The sequence below is a fragment of the Rhinolophus sinicus genome, chromosome 13 (genome assembly GCF_057876585.1).
Source record: "Rhinolophus sinicus isolate RSI-liver-muscle chromosome 13, RSI-T2T, whole genome shotgun sequence".
In the NCBI taxonomy this organism is placed as follows: domain Eukaryota; kingdom Metazoa; phylum Chordata; class Mammalia; order Chiroptera; family Rhinolophidae; genus Rhinolophus; species Rhinolophus sinicus.
This window is the reverse complement of record NC_142513.1, coordinates 45,772,947-45,790,952: the sequence shown is the minus strand read 5'-3', so window position 1 is coordinate 45,790,952 and position 18,006 is coordinate 45,772,947. Positions and strand designations below refer to the sequence as shown.

The window sequence follows — 18,006 nt, the reverse complement described above, 5'->3', positions numbered from 1 at the left end:
TTCACACAGTGAATCTCACAACAAAATGTCCCAAGATCCTACTTAGATGCCTCTCTGGTGCCAGAGGGAAGCTGTTTGACACATGTTCAGGCACCACCCAGAATACGGGGTGCTGATGCCTCCTGGGCCCAGGGAGAACAGAGGCTCTGCACATGCGCTTCCTCTTTTTTTCTCACCTGGATGATTCTGAGAAACACTTCCTTCATTCATCAAACAGTTCCAGGGGGTTAAGAACTGGTTGTTGCCCACAGTGGTGACCACTTCAGGGATTCCTCCTTGGACTGGCTCCCTCTCCCTCCCCGTTGACCATCCTGGTAGCACTTCACTGTTCCAGGGACTTTTTCCCAAATAAACTGCCTCAACACACCCTCAGGCTCTGATTTCAGGAAAGAAAGCTAAGGCCAAGATACCTGCTTTCTGGATATTGCAGAACCTGTATTTTACTGAGGTGGAGAGACCTTGTCCAGGTGTGTGAAAATGTTAGCTCTGCTGAGAAAAACTACACCAGCAGAGGATGGGCACACAGACACCAAGAGAATAGGTAGCAAAACCTTCTAGTTCAGCTTTAGTCGGGTCCTGAGGGAAGAAGAAACAACTCTGAAGTGTTCCTCACCAGCATGTCTGACCATAGCCACAGAAACCACAGCTCCTTTTTGGTGTATTCACTTGTATAGGTGCCCTGGACTAACCCTCCATGGTAAATGCCTTTATGCCCATTTTGTAGATGGAGAAACTGATATTTAAAGAGGTTGAAGAGTTGATTGAATGTCAACGAGCTAAAAACGATGAGCTGGATTTAATCTCACCCACCAGACTCTGACCTGCCCCCTTCTACTACACCATAGAGTGTCCCATGGTCCTAGACATGCTCAGGTGTCTCTCTAGGCTCTGGTTGTAAAGGCCTGGAGCTGAGTGGAGCAGGCAGCCTACATTTGCACTATCTTAAAAGAGAAATTAAGGCTCTCCCAGAATGAGAGTGAGACTAAAGAAATGTGCAGGTGAGAGTCATTAACAGCATGGTCCACAGAAGCCGAAGAACAGGTAGATGCAATCGACCGAAGAGATCTAGGGGGACCTCAGGGGACACAGCACTGTCAGCCACACTCAGCCTCTGCCCTTTGAAACAAGAAGTACTTGGATGAAAGAGAGAACATCAATCACCCCTCTTACATAGCATTCTGTAGGCCTTCCAGCACCACCATCAGTTTTGTGCCAAGAATCTAGAATTTGCCGTTCCCCTCATCTTTCTTGGGAAGAGTACCCAGCAAGCCCTGACAGTCTTGCCAACTGTCTTTAAGAACAATAACCAGCTGTCTCTGCTTAGGAAGACATGCTGGATGGGTTGAACATATTCTTGCCTCATAAAATGCCAGGTCATAGATATTCTAATTATGCTCAGTTTAGATATGAGGAAACCCGGGCTCTATAAGTGAGGACAGAGAGTGAGGGAAGTGGCAGATGCTCACTTTGAGGTCTGCCTGGCTCCTAGGTCTGAGCTCCTCAACCGATGGTAAGCATTCGGCAGACTCCCAACAGACACCCTCTGTTAATGTTGCTATTGGCAAAGTTGAAGACAAGGCTAGATCTGAACCCCACTCTTTCACTCACTAGCTGTGTGATGACAGGCAAGATACTCAGTCCCCAACACTCAGCTTCTTCATCTCCCAGGATCACTCCTACCAACCCCCACAACTCAGATCAACATTCAATGAAGTTATGTGTATAAAGAACCTATCTTATTCTCAGGTGCAATTGATTGCAAAAATTGCCCCAAATTCTTCCCAAACCTCATCACATCCAGTCTCCAATGTAACTTTATGGCTCCATCCATTAAAAGGTGGAGGCTATTTCCCCATCTCCTGAATCTAGGCTGTGCCAAGTGACCTGCTTCGGTCAATAAGACCAATTAGCTAATGCTAACATGATATCAGTTTGGAAAACAGTATGTGTTGAGGCCTGCTGCTGCTGTTGGGCACACTGCAGACTCCAGTTTGGGAAGAATCCTGGGCCAGCCTACTGCAGAAGGAGAGGTTTATAGTCCAGTTGGCCCATCAAGCCCGTCCATAGCCCACCAATCCACAGACATATGAGTAAGGCTTTTGACTGGCATCTGACCACAGCTGCCTGAGTGAGCCCAGGCAACACCACGTGAAGTACAAGCAATCTATCCCAGCAGGCTCAGCCTGCATTGACAACTCTCAGAATTGTAAGCAAATAAATGATTGTCATTTTAAGCCACTGGGTTTTGGGGTAGTTTGTTATGCAGTAGATAATTGATACACTTGTACTATAGAGGTTGCCTAAAATATATTCACTTTCTCTCTTCCTTGATTCTCTTCAAAGTGATGTAATAGATGGAGAGGCAAGATTGCTGATTTGGAAATCAGTAACCCAGATCTGAGCTTGACTGCCCTCCACTCGGCGCCTCTGGAACTATTTCCTCACCTGTAGAATCAGAGGGTGGTACTAGGTGATCGAGAAGGGCTCCTCCAACTCTAACGTTCTTACATCCTATTGCATCTTTCTTCCTATTCTAAATTCTCACTTCAACATTACCTCAGAAATTTTTCTAGGTTTTTAATATTTCTCCTTTTATTCATGATAGCAATTCATGTTTTTCTTAGAGCCTCACCTGCCATGTCTACATTGAACATCTGAATGGTAATCTTTCTGTCCTTCTGAGTCAGTAAGTTCCTACTTTAATAAGATATTGCAGCCTTTCAATCCCTGGATGTCACCAATTTAAGTCAAACAATTTAATAACACACATTGGGCGAGGGAGGCAAGGAAAAACAGGATTAATTGCATTGTTTTAAAATCAGGTATACCATTCTTCATCTTTAGTATTACAATCAATGTCTGAGCCCAAGTATTTTACATATTCGATCTAAAGATGATTTCTGAATGAGCACCGTTGACCCCTAGACACCACACACAGCACCACATGGGCATTTTGTAATCCTTGCCCATGGTCTAAATCCTTTAAGTTCAAGACATATTAAGGGGGTGGGAGATGAGGGTAAGGGGGATCGAATATATGGTGATGGAAGGAGAAATGACTCTGGGTGATGAAAACAATGGTATTTATAGATGATGTAATACAGAATCGTACACCTGAAATCTATGTAATTTTACTAACAATTGTCACTCCAATAAATTTAATATAAAAAAAAATACCAAAAAAAAAAAAAGACATATTAAGGGATATCTATTTGAAAAAACTCAAATCTGTGTTTCCTCTCACCAAGCCACCTCTCTGGGGATATAACAGCTTCTGAAAGTAGTCCAGAGGCCTGACATTTGGATGGGTGCTTGAGTGACACTTCTTTACAACACATGAATTGGCCCCACTGAACTCTCTTATCTCTGAAAGTTTTGTAATCTGTTCTAGGAGATAAGCATTGTTTAGAAGGTACCCAATATCCCAGAGATTTGACAATTTCTACTGTGTCCCACTGCAGTCCCTCATTTACTTTCTTATTTCAATATTGCATCATAGCATAATAGTTATGATAACATTCCAAGCAACAACTAGGGACCTACATTTAAAAGAAGCCACCCGATGTTTGCAGCTACCATTCTGGATCAACTGAAGTGTCCACCAGCAGCCCCGGACCCCTTCCCTTAGCTGGCATATCTGCTAGGAGCAGGTGATATCTCTCTCTTCATTTGAGATTCCTGGCCCTGACAAGTTTCTTTTTTTTCTTTCTTTTTTATCTTTCAATAGTTCTCTACAATACGATTTTTTTTTAAATTTTATTTTATTAAATTTATTGGGGTGACAATTGTTAGTAAAATTACATAGATTTCAGGTGTACAATTCTGTATTACATCATCTATAAATCCCATTGTGTGTTCATCACCCAGAGTCAGTTCTCCTTCCATCACCATATATTCGATCCCCCTTACCCTCATCTCCCACCCCCCACCCCCCACTCCCCTTACCCTCTGGCAACCATCAAACCATTGTCTGAAATAAGTCAGACAGAAAAAGCAGAGAACCATGTGATTTCACTGATATGTGGTATATAAACCAAAAACAACAAAAGAACAAGACAAACAAATGAGAAACAGAAACTCATAGACACAGACAATAGTTTAGTGGTTGCCAGAGGGTAACGGGGGCGGGGGGTGGGGGGTGGGAGATGAGGGTAAGGGGGATCGAATATACGGTGATGGAAGGACAAGTTTCTTTTGCAATGAAGTGTAAGGCGCATTAGGATTGTAGAAACACTAAAAGATATGCGTGTGTATGTAGGGGGGAGGACAAAAAAAGACAACATTCATCTGGGGATCTTCAATCTGTGTGAGTAGCATGGGAGAAAAATAATGAATAATAATAACAATAATACCCACCACATCATGAAATTTTCCCTTTTCTTTAAAATTATCCTCTTCTTCAGAGACATATATTTTTTGACCCCACAATCCAATGTGGTTTTTCCCGACAACTGTCAATCACTGAGTATTTGTTCAGTACCTGGGATGTGCCCCAGCAAAGAGCTGTACAAGTATAAATACAGTGTTCTAAGAGAGCCCACCCATATAACTGGGAGAGAGAAGTTACACATTCATCCCACAAGAGAAGAAAATGTGTATGTTTGAATGTTAAATTGAATAAGGCATGTTATAAAAATTAAGCCTTTGAAAATTTTAGGAAATGCAAGACTCCCACTCCATACTCAAAAATCACTTATAAGAGCCAGGGTACAGAGTTCCAAAGCATTGGCCTGAAACTTTCAAAGTACCTAGGACATGGAGATAGTCAACAGAACTCAATACAGGGGGCAACTGCAAAGACATTTTCTTCCTTTAACTTCTGTAACGCTCAGTTTTGGAGGGAGTACTCTACAGGCAACCAGAGGTGACCAGTGATCACGTGTTATACTGTACTCAGGAAGGTGCCTGTATGCTATATTAGGATAAGTCCAATTTAAAATTCAAACCGTACCCTAGAGGCAAAGGCGAGTCAAAACTGTAACCGAAGCTGGTGTTCTCTTGACAAAACAGCGTCAACTCAAAGTCTAGACAAGCAAAAGTGCACTAATGGAGAGGCAGGGAACCTGGGTCAGGCTTCTCCTGCATATTGGGTGCCTGCAGAAATCTGTTAACCTTTTCGTAAAAAACCTCAGCTTCTTCATCTGATAAACAGGAACAATGATTCTCCACCTCTAGTGAGTCTAACAATATCTATCTGCTCAGCTCAGTGGTTCAGATGAGAGAATGTTCTATTTAGAGAAGAATTCAGGAACAGTAAGCAACTTTACTAAGGTAAGGTGGCATTTTCCTCTCATTTGAGTTCTTCCAGACGGAGAAATGTATAATATCCATTTCTGAACATTCCTGACCACGGCCTTGCAGCTCTGGGATCTAGAGGAGGAATCCCCCGTTGTGCTTTCCCATGTTTTGAAGAGAGATGGATGTGATTCAGGTGGGTAAAAACAAACCACAGGTGGTGCTGGTTCAGCTAACCTGTTCCTCCAACTCAAATGTGTCCTCTCGTTGCACTCTGACTTTGGTATTCTCTTTGGGCTGTTGAAGTTCATCAAAGGAACAACAGGACCTGCTGTTCTGGCACTACCTCCAACTCCTACCTATGTAAACTCCACAAGAGGAGGCATGGCAAAGGAAGCAAGGAACACCTTCTGAGGCAAAGGGTTGTTTACCAGGCTGGAGGAGGGCTCGGCCCCTAGGTGGGTTTCATAAGGCATAACCAGCCTTGAGCACGAGGGGCAAGCCTGCACTGGCAAGACGGGGGCTAGTGGCAAGTCTGTGTCTGGGGTAAAAATTGGCTCACAGATGTTTTTTCTAAATCACTTTTGACCCTCTTTGTGGTATATCTTTCACAGCTCATGAAATCCAAACTGAAAACATGACTCCCTGCTAACAAAATGCAGACTTGGGAGTTGGCCCTCCCTTGGCTCTGGCTCCCATCTACCTACTCTCCTCAGGATTGTGCCAACACCCCATTTCCCACCACAGCCACCCTAGTTTCCTTTCAATTCCAACTGCAAAGAGCCAGCCACGACTGGACAACAGACCTGCTTCAGGTTGGGTGGGGGTCTTGGAATCTGGGCCCTGCGCCTGGTAACCCCTGTATGGTTAGCTGGTTAAGACTTGAACAGATGCCAGACCTATAAAGTGGGTCCTTATCAACCTCAAAGAGGAACCAGAGCTTGGAGAAGCCTTTAGGACCAAGGGGAGCCATCTCCTCCCTTGGTGGAGCCAGGTATCAAATCCCTGTCCTCTGAGTCCCAAGTGGCTGCCCCTCTCCCTCAGCCTCTGTCATCCTCAGATTCCCAGACACCTGCCCCTGGCCACTTGCCAGACGGGAACACCGGCGGGGGCCAGGTCTGCCTGGGGTAAAGTTGGCGGCCACCTTCTTGCAGGGAACTTTCCTCCTCCTCCTCCTCCTCCTCCTCCTCCTCCTCCTCCTCCTCCTCCTCCTCCTCCTCCTCTTCCTCCTCCTCCTCCTCCTCCCTCTGCCCCCTCCCCCTCCCCCTCCTCCTCCTCCCCTTCCCTCCCTCCCCCTCTTCCCCTTCCTCCCCTCCCCCTCCTTCTCCTCCTTCTCCCTCCTCCTCTTCCTCCCCTTCTACCCCCTCCTTTTTTTCCTCCCTGCCATCCTCCCCTAGAGCCCGTGGCTGCTGTCTCCTGCACGCGTGTCGCCAGGCTCCGCAAGCCGAGCGGCGTGCCCCGGAGCTCCCCTTCCTCAACCCGCAGGCCAGGCGCGCGCCGCAGGAGTCTCCCCTCACCCCTTCCTTTCCTAGGATCCACAAGGCCAGGAGCTCCCAGCCGCCCGCGCTGCCGCCGCTGTCTGTAGTCCTGCGCTCCAGTACGCGCCGGACTGCTGGGGCGCGGGCGGCTAGCGCGGGCGGCAAGCGCAGAGCGGGCATAAGTGGGGGTAGAGCAGCGGTGCAGAAGGGATCGAAGAGAAGGGGAGGGCAGATAAGGAGCGAGCCGAGGAGCTGAGGAGCAAAGGCGGGAGCCGCCCCGCCCCGCGCCCCTCACGCTTGCTCGCTCCGGAGACTTGCTGGAGGCCGCCTGGGCGCACTAACCCGGGCACCTTGTGCCGGAGGTAAGTCCCACCGCCCAGGCACTGCGGGCGGCGGAGGGGCTGGCTCGAGCGGGGCGGGGGCTTGCGGGCGGGCGGCGAGCACCAGAGGCGGCCCCGCGAGGGAGGGCGTCCTGGCTCCGCCTGGAGCGCGCAGACCCGGTGGCGGCGCGCGCCCGGCGTGAGTCCGGGTGGTCGCTGCGGCGGCACCCGTGAGGCGCGAGGTCGCCAGCCGCGAGGGGAGGACAGAGCGGGCGAGGAAGATGCCGAGGAAGGGGCGGGGTGCTCTCAGCTCAGGCTGCAGCTTGGCTCCTCGCCATCCCTGGCGCCCAGGCGACACGGAGGGGCTGCTGCGTATAGTCCGTGGAGCTAGTGAGCCCGAGATCTGGGGGCGCAGCAGAGCTGGGCTGCCCAGGCCGTGACGGCGCACTGTGGGCATGGGCTCTGCGGGTTCGGTCGACATTCTGGAGCGACCCGAAGGAGACTGGCTGCGGCTGGTGAGTGGGCAGCCGCGGAGCTGGGGACCAAGGTCCACCTGTGGCCAGGAAGGAAAGCGGGCTTCGATTTTCACATAGCTGATGGGAAAAGGAAGGCGAGGGTTCAAATGCGCTGGGGTTGGAATCTCCTAACAGGCGACCTGGACGAAGGCAGGAACTCCCCGAATCCCTCATGCCGACGAGGACAGGACAGGCATCGGTGAACTGCCTGGTCCCTGGGAGCCACCAGACCAGGCGCGGAGAGGGAAGCAATTGGGTGCGTATGGAGGGTTCAAGTTCTAGTCTCGATTTCCCTAGGTATGATTCCGGACTCTTTGTGTGCGCTTTCCCAGCAGTAGGGAGAGGAACCTGGACGACAGAGTTGAGCATTTTCCTTAGGGAAGGGGTTTGGATAGCTGTGCATTTTCTCTATGATCCAAGAAGAATGGGTGCTCGCAACCCTGCTTTGGGAAGGCTGCTAGGTGGTCGCTTGACTTTTCTGAAGAACTAGAGGAAGGGGTCCGCTGGTCGCATTTAATTTCCTCTGGGGTCTGCTCTCACGCAGAGGTTTGGACTCCTAGCACCCAGACTTCAGGTGCTGGAAGCCCTTTTGCGTCAGATGCGCTAGCGCTGCCATGCTACTGGCGGGCACTGGATGTCTGCACCTTCCTTGGCCAGGTCCTGGTGTTTAGGGCAGCACTATCCGAGGCTGATTTGGGGACTAGGGCGTGCGCTACTCTGTTTTCAGGCGGTGGGGCGTGCGCGCGAGTCTGTCCGTCCCACTCCTGCTGGCCAGTGTGTTTGGTCAGAGCCCAAAAGAAGAGGCGTGTTGCGCAGACCTGCAGTCTGTAGGGTGAGCAGCCTGGTAACAAACCCAGGAGGAGCGAGCCAACTTTTCTTTGCTGAGGTGCGGTTACCTGGGCAGTGCCGTTGGTTCAGGAATGTAGTCCTGCAAGAGGGGTCTGAAATTCTCCCAGCAGTTAAAGTGAAAATTAGCCGCCAAGGGGCCGGGGTAGTCTGAGGTCCGTTCTAGCGAGGACAAGTCCGTTCTAGTAGCTGGAGCTGAATTTTCTGATGAATTGTTGCATGCTTTGTGCCTTGCAGTTGTGTGGAATGTCTTTCTGGAGATCACACCACAAGTGCTGGGCCTGTGGGATGTGTGAGGAAGAGCCCTTCCTCCCTCTGGCTAACACCCTCTGGCACTTTTTCAAGGAGCAAATGTTGATTTATGGCTAATCTGGTGCCCTCTCCCACCCTGCCCCCACCTACTTCCGGAAAATGTAATAGTCCTTATCAAGAGGGACCTTGTTAAATAAAGGAAATAATTGGGAAATCTATGTTTCAAGTTTTTTTTTATTATGGAAAATTTCAATGGTACGTAAGGATAGAGGGAATAGTACACTAAATCTCCAGTGTACACCTCATCCCGCCACCACACTCATTAACTTTTTGCCCTTCCTCCGTGTTTACTGCCCCTTCTTGGAGTTCTGGAGGCCATGTTTGATGAAGGATTTAAAAACCCATTGCAAGCTATTTCACCTCTAGATGCATTCCCCTGTATCTCCAGCTGATGAAGTTTCATATCATTTTCACCTACTCAGAAATGACTGCTTTAAATGATTCCACCAGAACATATGTGATGTTAAAATAAAAACAAAAACACCCCCCATTTTCATTTTGGGATAGAAAAAGAAAATCTGCTAACATTCCTTGAGACATGAAGTGGGGAACTAAAGGGAGAAGGAGAAACCCAGATCCTGGGAAAAAGAGACACTTGAAACAACATAGATTTGACTTATACCATTTGATGTGCAGGGGATAGGCAAAAATCCAGTTGAACCATGATAGACAAAAAAACCTTTTTTCTTTTTTTGGTAAAAGTTTTAAAAATAATTTCATAAATAATAAGCAGTTAATTTCTTCCATATTTAGCATGACATAATAGTACTACACTGGACTCAACTCATCTTTCTCATTAACTCTAACTCAAGTTTTCTGGGAGTTATTACTATTATAAGAGAATACAAACATATTTTCTTATTCAAGTTTTCTATCAAAGATAGTGCTATTCTGAGGTTCTGAAGAGTACTAAATATTTCATCTCTTAATTAGAAAACATTTGATCATAACACCAATCACATCACCCACTAGAGAGACACTACTTGCTCAAATTTAGTTCCAAGTGTGGTTATTGTTGGCTAGCGAATAGCGTGGAGAAAGCCTCCAGAGACAGTGGGGGGTGACCCCCACACACACATGCTTACATGGTCCTCTCCCAACCTGCACATCTCTGCACCATCCTTTATATAAAAACCATTCCTAAAAACTGTCAATGATGTTCTTGGAGGATTCAGTCAGACTTCTGAATATCTTTATAAGTTACACTATTTAAAGGTATCCTTAGCTAACCTTTTGTAATATGAATAACCATCCTGTAAGTGAGCAGTTTTATGTCTTTTTTCCCTCAAAGAAAACCTTGTCTTTCCATGACAGTATGACTCTGAGCCTCTCCCGCCTTTGCAGGGCCCCCGTGCACATTGGAGATTCTCATGGCCAACACAGACTGATTGTGACCTATAGTTTGAGCAGACTTCAAGTTACCAGCAAAATTCTTTTAATGAGTGGATGATGGTGGCAAGGATTGAAGGATGGAGTGTTCATTTGTCAGTAGCCGTGAAGCAATGGGGCTAAATGAGTAGCAAAACATTCTGTTCTTTCAATGGAAAGTCAAAAGGTTGTTTTGTGGAAACACGCTGGCGTGAGATGACACTGGAGCCATAGCTTTTGACCCAATATCTTTATATTGCAGACATTGGACCAACAAAACATTGGACTCAAAAAAGCAAAACATTAAAGATATTCAAACATTAAATATTCAAAACATTAAAGATAGGCTGACCAGCATCCTGCCCATGACACCAGAATTGGAATGAAGTAGGTAGGTTTTTTTTTTTTTTTAAGTAGGTAGTTTTAACAATGATTGTTCAATATTCTCTGTGCAAGATATTTAGATATTTCAAATTATTCCTGAGGGTTCATAAACATGTGTTTTAAAGAGAAGCTGCAGTAACTCTTTCAGGTACCAGGCTACAATTCAGTGTCCTCATTGTCACTTTATTTACTTCAAGCAGGCAGTATACTACATTGCAACTGGGAGTGGGGGAGAGAGGAGTCAGTGAGACACACATTTGTGATTTTCCCATATCTGTGGCTGCCCTGCCTCCCCATTATAATTTTTAGAGTGCCTGTGGAAGACTTAGGTTTTAAACTCTGGGCTCTGTTGCTTGTGTGCTCAATGATCTTAGACCACTTAAATTTGTCACCCCAATAAATTTAATAAAATAAAATTAAAAAAAAAATTTTGTGAGATTCTTTTTCTTTTCAACCATGTTCTTTCCAGGAGTTTGAAAACAAAATGTCTATGGTTGTCACAATTTTTTTAAATGGGGAAGACTATTGAGAACACGTCAGTGTCTTAACTGAATGTTTCCTTTGCATCCCATGGCTCTCTCAAACAGGAAAGGACTCCAGACCTTTATTTTCACGTGTGTCCTTGTTGAGGAGAGTCAGAATAAGGACAGTGTGTACATGTCCATGCAGGTAACATTCTCATATAGGGATGTGCTTGAGTGGTTTAGACATTCAGGTGGGCAGGGATTTAGAGGAAAGATGTATAGGAAGGCTTATGAGCAATAGCTCATGAAATGTGTCATTAACACAACTAAACTGAAATTCATGTCACATTACAAAAGTTATATGATGCATGTTCTCTAGGATAAAACATTATAAAAGATAACCAATAAACCACAAAGCACCATTTTTTATTATTATTAAATTTATTGGGGTACAATTGTTAGTAAAATTACATAGATTTCAGGTGTACAATTCTGTATTTCATCATCTATAAATCCCATTGTGTGTTCAGCACCCAGAGTCAGTTCTCCTTCCATCACCATATATTTGATCCCCTTTACCCTCATCTCCCACCCCCCAACCCCCTTACCCTCTGGTAACCATAAACTACTGTGTCTATGAGTTTTTGTTTCTCATCTGTTTGTCTTGTTCTTTTGCTGTTTTTGGTTTATATACCACATATCAATGAAATCAAATGGTTCTGTGCTTTTTCTGTTTGACTTATTTCGCTTAGCATTATAATCTCAAGATCCATCCATGTTGTCACAAATGGTCCTATTTCATCTTTTCTTAATGCCGAATAGTATTCCATGGTGTATATATACCACAACTTCTTTATCCATTCATCTATCGAAGGACATTTTGGTTGTTTCCATGCCTTGGCCACCATAAACAAAGCTGCAATGAACATTGGAGCACACGTATCTTTATGGATAAATATTTTCATATTTTTTGGGTAGATACCCAGGAGAGGGATTGCTGGGTCATGTGGTAATTCTTTTCATAATTTTTTGAGGAACCTCCACACTGCCCTCCATAATAGCTGCACCAATCTGTATTCCCACCAACAGTGTAAGAGGGCTCCCTTTTCTCCACAGCCTCTCCAACACTAGTTACTCTTTGTCTTGTTGATGATAGCAATTCTAACTGGGGTGAGGTTATATCTCATTGTGGTTTCTATTTGCAGTTCTCTGATGATTAGTGATGTTGAGCATTTTTTCATATGTCTATTTGCCATTTGTATGTCCTCTTTGGAGAAATGTCTCTTCAAGTCGTCTGCCCATTTTTCAATTGGGTTGTTTGGTTTTTTGTTGTTGAGTTGTACGACTTCCTTGCATATTTTGGATATTAGGACCTTATTGGAGGCACTGTTTGCAAAAATCTTCTTCCATTCTGTTGGTTGCCTCTTTATTTTGTCGATGGTTTCTTTTGCTGTGCAGAAGCTTTTAAGTTTCAGATAGTCCCATTCGTTTATTTTAGCTTTTACTTCCATTGCCTTTGGAGTCAAGTTCATAAAATGCTCTTTGAACCCAAGGTCCATAAGTTTAGTACCTATGTTTTCTTCTATGCAGTTTATTGTGTCAGGTCTTATGCTTAAGTCTTTGATCCATTTTGAATTAATTTTGGTACATGGTGACAGGTAGCAGTCCAGTTTCATTCTCTTGCACGTGGCTTCCCAATTCCGCCAGCACAATTTACTGAAGAGGCTGTCTTTTCTCCATTGTATATTTTTTGCTTCTTTGTCAAAAATTTTCTGTCCATATTCATGTGGTTTTATTTCTGGGTTCTCAATTCTATTCCATTGGTCTATGTGTCTGTTTTTCTGCCAATACCATGCTGTTTTGATTATTGTTGCCCTGTAGTACAAGCTAAAGTCAGGGAGAGGGAAAACTCCAACATTGTTGTTGTTCCTTAAGATTGCTTTGGCTATTCGGGATCTTTTGTGGTTTCAAAAGAAATCTGATGATTTTTGTTCTATTTATTTTTAAAATGCCATAGGGATTTTGATGGGGATTGCATTGAATCTGTATATTGCTTTGGGTAATATGGCCATTTTAACTATGTTGATTCTTCCAATCCATGAGCATGGAATGTCTTTCCATTTCTTTGGGTCTTCTTCAATTTCTTTTAAAAATGTCTTATAGTTTTCAGCATATAGGTCTTTCACATCCTTGGTTATGTTTATTCCTAGGTATTTTATTCTGTTTGCTACAATTGCAAAAGGAATTTTTTTTTTTATTTCTTTTTCTGAGATTTCATTTCTGGTATATAGGAATGCAATGGACTTTTGTACGTTCACTTTGTAGCCAGCAACTTTTCTGTATTCGCTGACTGTTTCTAATAGCTTCTTGGTAGAGTCTTTAGGGTTTTCTGTATATAGTATCATGTCATCTGCAAAGAGTGACAGTTTAACTTCTTCATTCCCAATTTCTGTGCCTTTTCTTTCTTTGTCTTGCTTTATTGCTGTGGCAAGGACTTCCAACACTATGTTGAAAAGCAGAGGTGATAGGGGACAGCCCTGTTGTGTTCCTGAACGTAGAGCAAAGGGCTTCAGTTTTTCACTATTAATTATGAGATTAGCTGAGGGTTTCTCATATATGGCCTTTATTATGTTATGGTGTTTTCCGTCTATATCTATTTTATTAAGTGTTTTAATCATAAATGATGTTGTGTCTTGTCAAATGCTTTCTGCATCAATTGATATAATCACGTGATTTTTGTCCTTTATTTTGTTTATGTGATGTATCACATTGATGGATTTGTGGATGTTGAACCATCCTTGTGCCCCGGGGATGAACCCCACTTGGTCGTGATGAATAATCTTTTTAATGCATTGTTGCATTCGATTTGCTAGAATTTTGTTTAGGGCTTTTGCATCTGTATTCATCAGAGATATTGATCTGTAGTTTTCTTTTTTGTGTGTTGACTTTACCAGGTTTTGGTATCAGGGTAATGTTGGCCTCATAAAATGAGTTAGGGAGTACTGTCTCTTCTTCAATTTTTTGGAAGAGTTTGAGCAGGATTGATATTAAATCCCCTTTGAAGGTTTGGTAGAATTCACTAGTGAAGCCATCTGGTCCCGGACTTTTGCTTTTGGGAAGGTTTTGGATGACTGATTCAATTTTGTTACTGGTAATGGGTCTGTTCTGATTTTCCAGTTCTTCATGGTTCAGCCTTGGAAGGGTATGTGTTTCTAAGAACCTGTCCATTTCTTCTAGGTTATTGAATTTGGTGGCATGTAGGCCTTCATAGTATTCTTGGATGATCCTTTATAGTTCTGTGGCATCCATGATAACTTCCCCTCTTTCATTTCTGATTTTGTTTGTTAGTGTCTTTTCTCTTTTTATCTTAGTGAGTCTAGCCAAGGGTTTGTCAATTTTGTTAATCTTTTCAAAGACCCAGCTCTCTGTCACATTAATTTTTTCTATTGTCTTTTTGTTCTCTATTTCATTTAATTCTGCTCTGATTTTTATTATTTCCTTTCTTTTGCTGAGCTTGGGTTTCATTTGTTCTTTTTCTAGTTCTTTAAGGTGTAACGTGAGGTTATTTATTTGGGATTTTCTTGTTTCTTGAAGTAGTCCTGTAATGATATAAATTATCCTTTTAAAACTGCTTTCACTGCATCCAAAAAATTTTGGTAGGATGTCTTTTTATTCTCATTTGTTTCTATGTGTCTTTTGATCTCTCCTCTTATTTCTTCTTTGACACATTCATTCTTTAAAAGTATGTTGTTCAACCTCCACGTATTTGTGGTTTTTCCTGCTTTCTCTTTGCAGTTGATATCCAATTTCAAAGCCTTGTGATCAGAGAATATGCTTGGTATGATTTCAAAATCTTAAATTTGCTGAGACTGGTTTTTGTTCCAGTATATTGGCTATCCTTGAGAATGTTCCATGTACACTAGAAAAGAATGTATAGTCTGATATTGTAGGCTGATGCTCTCTGTAAATGTTCATTATGTCCATTATGTCCTAATGTGTCATTTAGGGCTGATTTTTCTTCATTTTTTTCCCTTAGGATTATCTATTCCTAGCTGTCAATGATGTATTTAGGTCCCCTACTATAATTGTGCTTTAGTCAATTTCTCTGTTTAGTTTTGTTAGTATTTGCTTGGTATATTTTGGTGCTCCCTGATTGGGGGAATACATATCAATGACTGTTACATCTTCCTGTTGTATAGTTCCCTTTATCATTATGAAATGTCCATCTTTGTGTCTTTTTACCTTTTTAACCTGAAGTCTGTTACATCTGATATCAGTATAGCTACACCTCTTTTTCTCTGAATACCATTTGCTTGAAGGGTCAATTTCCACCTTTTCACTTTGAGTCTATATTTGTCCTTGTAGCTGAGATGTGTCTCTAGGAGGCAGTATATGGTTGGGTTTAGTTTTTAGATCCAATCTGCTACTCTGTGCCTTGTTATTGGTGAGTTCATCCCATTTACATTTAGGGTGATTATTGACATATGAGGATTTCCTATCATACTGTCTGTGGTTTTCTGGTAGGACTGTGTCTGCATTGTTTCTTTGCCTTTTTGTTTCTATTATTTCAGTGTGGAGATAGTCTATGATTTTTTCTTTGTTTCGTCTTTTATTATGTTATATAATTTTGTTCCATTTTTTTTTTTGCGTGTTTACCATTATGTTTATGTAAAAGAAAGTTTCATAGTTAGTGTATTCCATTTTCTTCAGCATGCTTCCTTTATCCATTCCCTTGTGCCTGTTCAGAACTTTACTCTCTTCCCTTTTATGTTTTTGTTTTCACAAGTTATCTATTTTTGCTGTGAGTTGAATTCTGCACTGCAGAAGCAAGTTGTCTTTTTCCTCTCTCTCTTTTATTTCAGTGGTTGTTGTTTTTTTCACCTTGCATGTTATGTTGAAGTATATAGTGTCCTATTTGGTGTAGGGATTCCCATTTCCTGCTTCTATCTTCTGTTCGTAATGCTACTCATGGTTTTGTATTATTTTGCTTTTTTGTTTCAGGTCAAATAGCCTTTTCAATATTTCTTGTAGTGCAGGTTGTGTGTTAGAAAATTCCCTCAGCTTTTGTATGTCTGGAAATGTCTTTATTCCTTTTTCATATCTGAAGGATATCTTCGTTGGATATATTATACTTGGCTCATAAGTTCCTTCTTTCAATAGTTTGAACATTTAATTCCATTCCCTTCTGGTTTGTAGAATTTCTGCTGAAAAATCTGATGGTAATCTAATGGGCTTTTCTTTGTGAGTTACCACCTTCTTTCCCCTGGCTGCCTTTGGGATTCTTTCTTTGTTGTTAATTTTGACAGCTTCAATACAATGTGCCATGGAGAAGGCCTGTTGGGTTGAGGTAATTAGGTGTTCTATTTGCTTCTTGGATTTGAGGATCCAGTTCTTTCCACAAGTGTGTAAAGTTCTCATCAACTATTTGTTTCAATATATTCTCTGTTGCCTTCTCTCTTCTCCTTCTGCTTTGCTCATTATTCTCATATTGCTCTTTCTGATGGAGTCAGAAAGTTCTTGTAGAGTTCTTTCAGTTCTTTAACTCTCAAGTCTCTCTTCTTCAATCTCTTTTGTTTTCAGATTTCTATCTTTGATGTTACTGATTCTTTCGTCCATTTGGTTAGCTTTATTATCTAAGCTGGCTATTTCATTCTTTATTTCTTTCATTGAGTTCTTAATCTCCAGTAATTCTATTTGTTTCTTTTTAAAATGTCAATCTCTCGGTAAGATGTTTGTTTTGTTCTTTGATTGTGTTTTTGAGTTCATTAAATTGCCTGTGTGCTTTCTTGCATCTCGTTGAGCTCTTTCAGAACTGCAATCTTGAATTATCTGTCATTTAAGTCTCATATTTCCATATTGTTATGTTCATTTTCTGAAGACTTTCCATTTTCTTTCTGAGCTGCCTTGTTACTTTGGTTATTCATGGCAATGAATGAATTATTGTTTCTCTTCCTAGCATCCACAGGAGTGGATTCTGCAACACATTGATAGGAAGAGGTCTTTTTCTTTTTTCTTCGACTGCAGCCTTTTATTCTCTTATGCTATAGTGTTATATTTTCTCTGCACTGTTCCAGCTTCTCTCATAATGTGGGGGTCCCTGGAAGGTGGGTTTCTTCTCTGTGAGCAGGTTTCCTGAGTTTCAGGGCACCACCTTCATGGGTGGATGTGGATAGCTTTTGAAGTTCCAAGCCTCTTCCTGCACCAGTTGCAGAGCCTGTGTTTTCAGTGGCTCTTTTTACCCCTGCAGGTATCCACGCAGATAAGTGGGGGCAGGGGTGGAGTGGGTTTTGAGAGGTGGCTCTGAGCAATGGTGGTGACCACCAGCACACCAGTCCTTCACCCAAGGCTCTCTCCCCTTCGCCGGAAATAATTGGACTGTGAGTTTGTGGCTGCAGGCTGAAGGTCTCAGAACTGCAAATATTCTGTTCTTTTGACCTAACTCTGCTGCTATTCTGCTTCTATCACTGGGGAGGTGGGGATGGAGTGAGCTCTGTGAGGGTAGGGAGGGTTCGGCTAGGCTCCATGCCTATGCCTTCTGTCCTCTGCTTGGCAGTGAGGGCTTAGACCGCTGTTTTCACCTTTCTTCCCTCAGTCTTTGCTCAGAGGTCTCTGCTCAGAGTGTTGAGTTCTGCGCTGTTATATCCTGATCCTTCACGTAGGACTGTGGGCCATGAGGGGAGCACCAACAGTCCTAATTTTTCTCTCTCTGGCGACTTGGGTAGCTCTGGAATGCAAGGAGCTCGGAACTCCAATTTACGGTCTGAGTCACTCCTGTGGCCTGTGCAGCCCACAGCTCTGTACTTCCGCCTTTCCTTCTCTCCCACTCGCCCAATTTACCCACCTTTAGATGATTTCAAATGTGTTTCTCTTAGTCTTACCTGTCTGCTGTGCAGGGAGTCCTTTGTGGAATTATAGCTGTTCAATTTGTGGTAAATTCCAGGGGAGATTTCAAGATACCTCATGCCTCCATTTCTATGATATAATCGCAATAATGACATTTTAAAATCTTCTTTTCCAATTTGGATGCCTTTTATTTCTTTTCCTTTCTCATTGCTGTGGCTATGACTATGTTAAATAAAAGTGG

At 43.2% G+C, this 18,006-nt stretch overlaps 1 protein-coding gene across 6 annotated transcripts in view; it reads left to right on the top strand.

Moving 5' to 3' along the window:
- The first annotated feature begins 6,549 nt into the window (after positions 1 to 6,549).
- SYNDIG1 (synapse differentiation inducing 1) overlaps positions 6,550 to 18,006 on the top strand; it is a 154,550-nt gene continuing 143,093 nt past the window's right edge. The window contains exons 1-2 of one of the 6 annotated variants that reach the window (XM_088789304.1): positions 6,550 to 7,075; positions 7,684 to 7,804. The gene's annotated coding sequence lies outside the window, so the exon portion shown is untranslated. The other 5 variants (XM_074317315.2, XM_074317312.2, XM_074317311.2 and 2 more) reach the window with 5 other exon arrangements.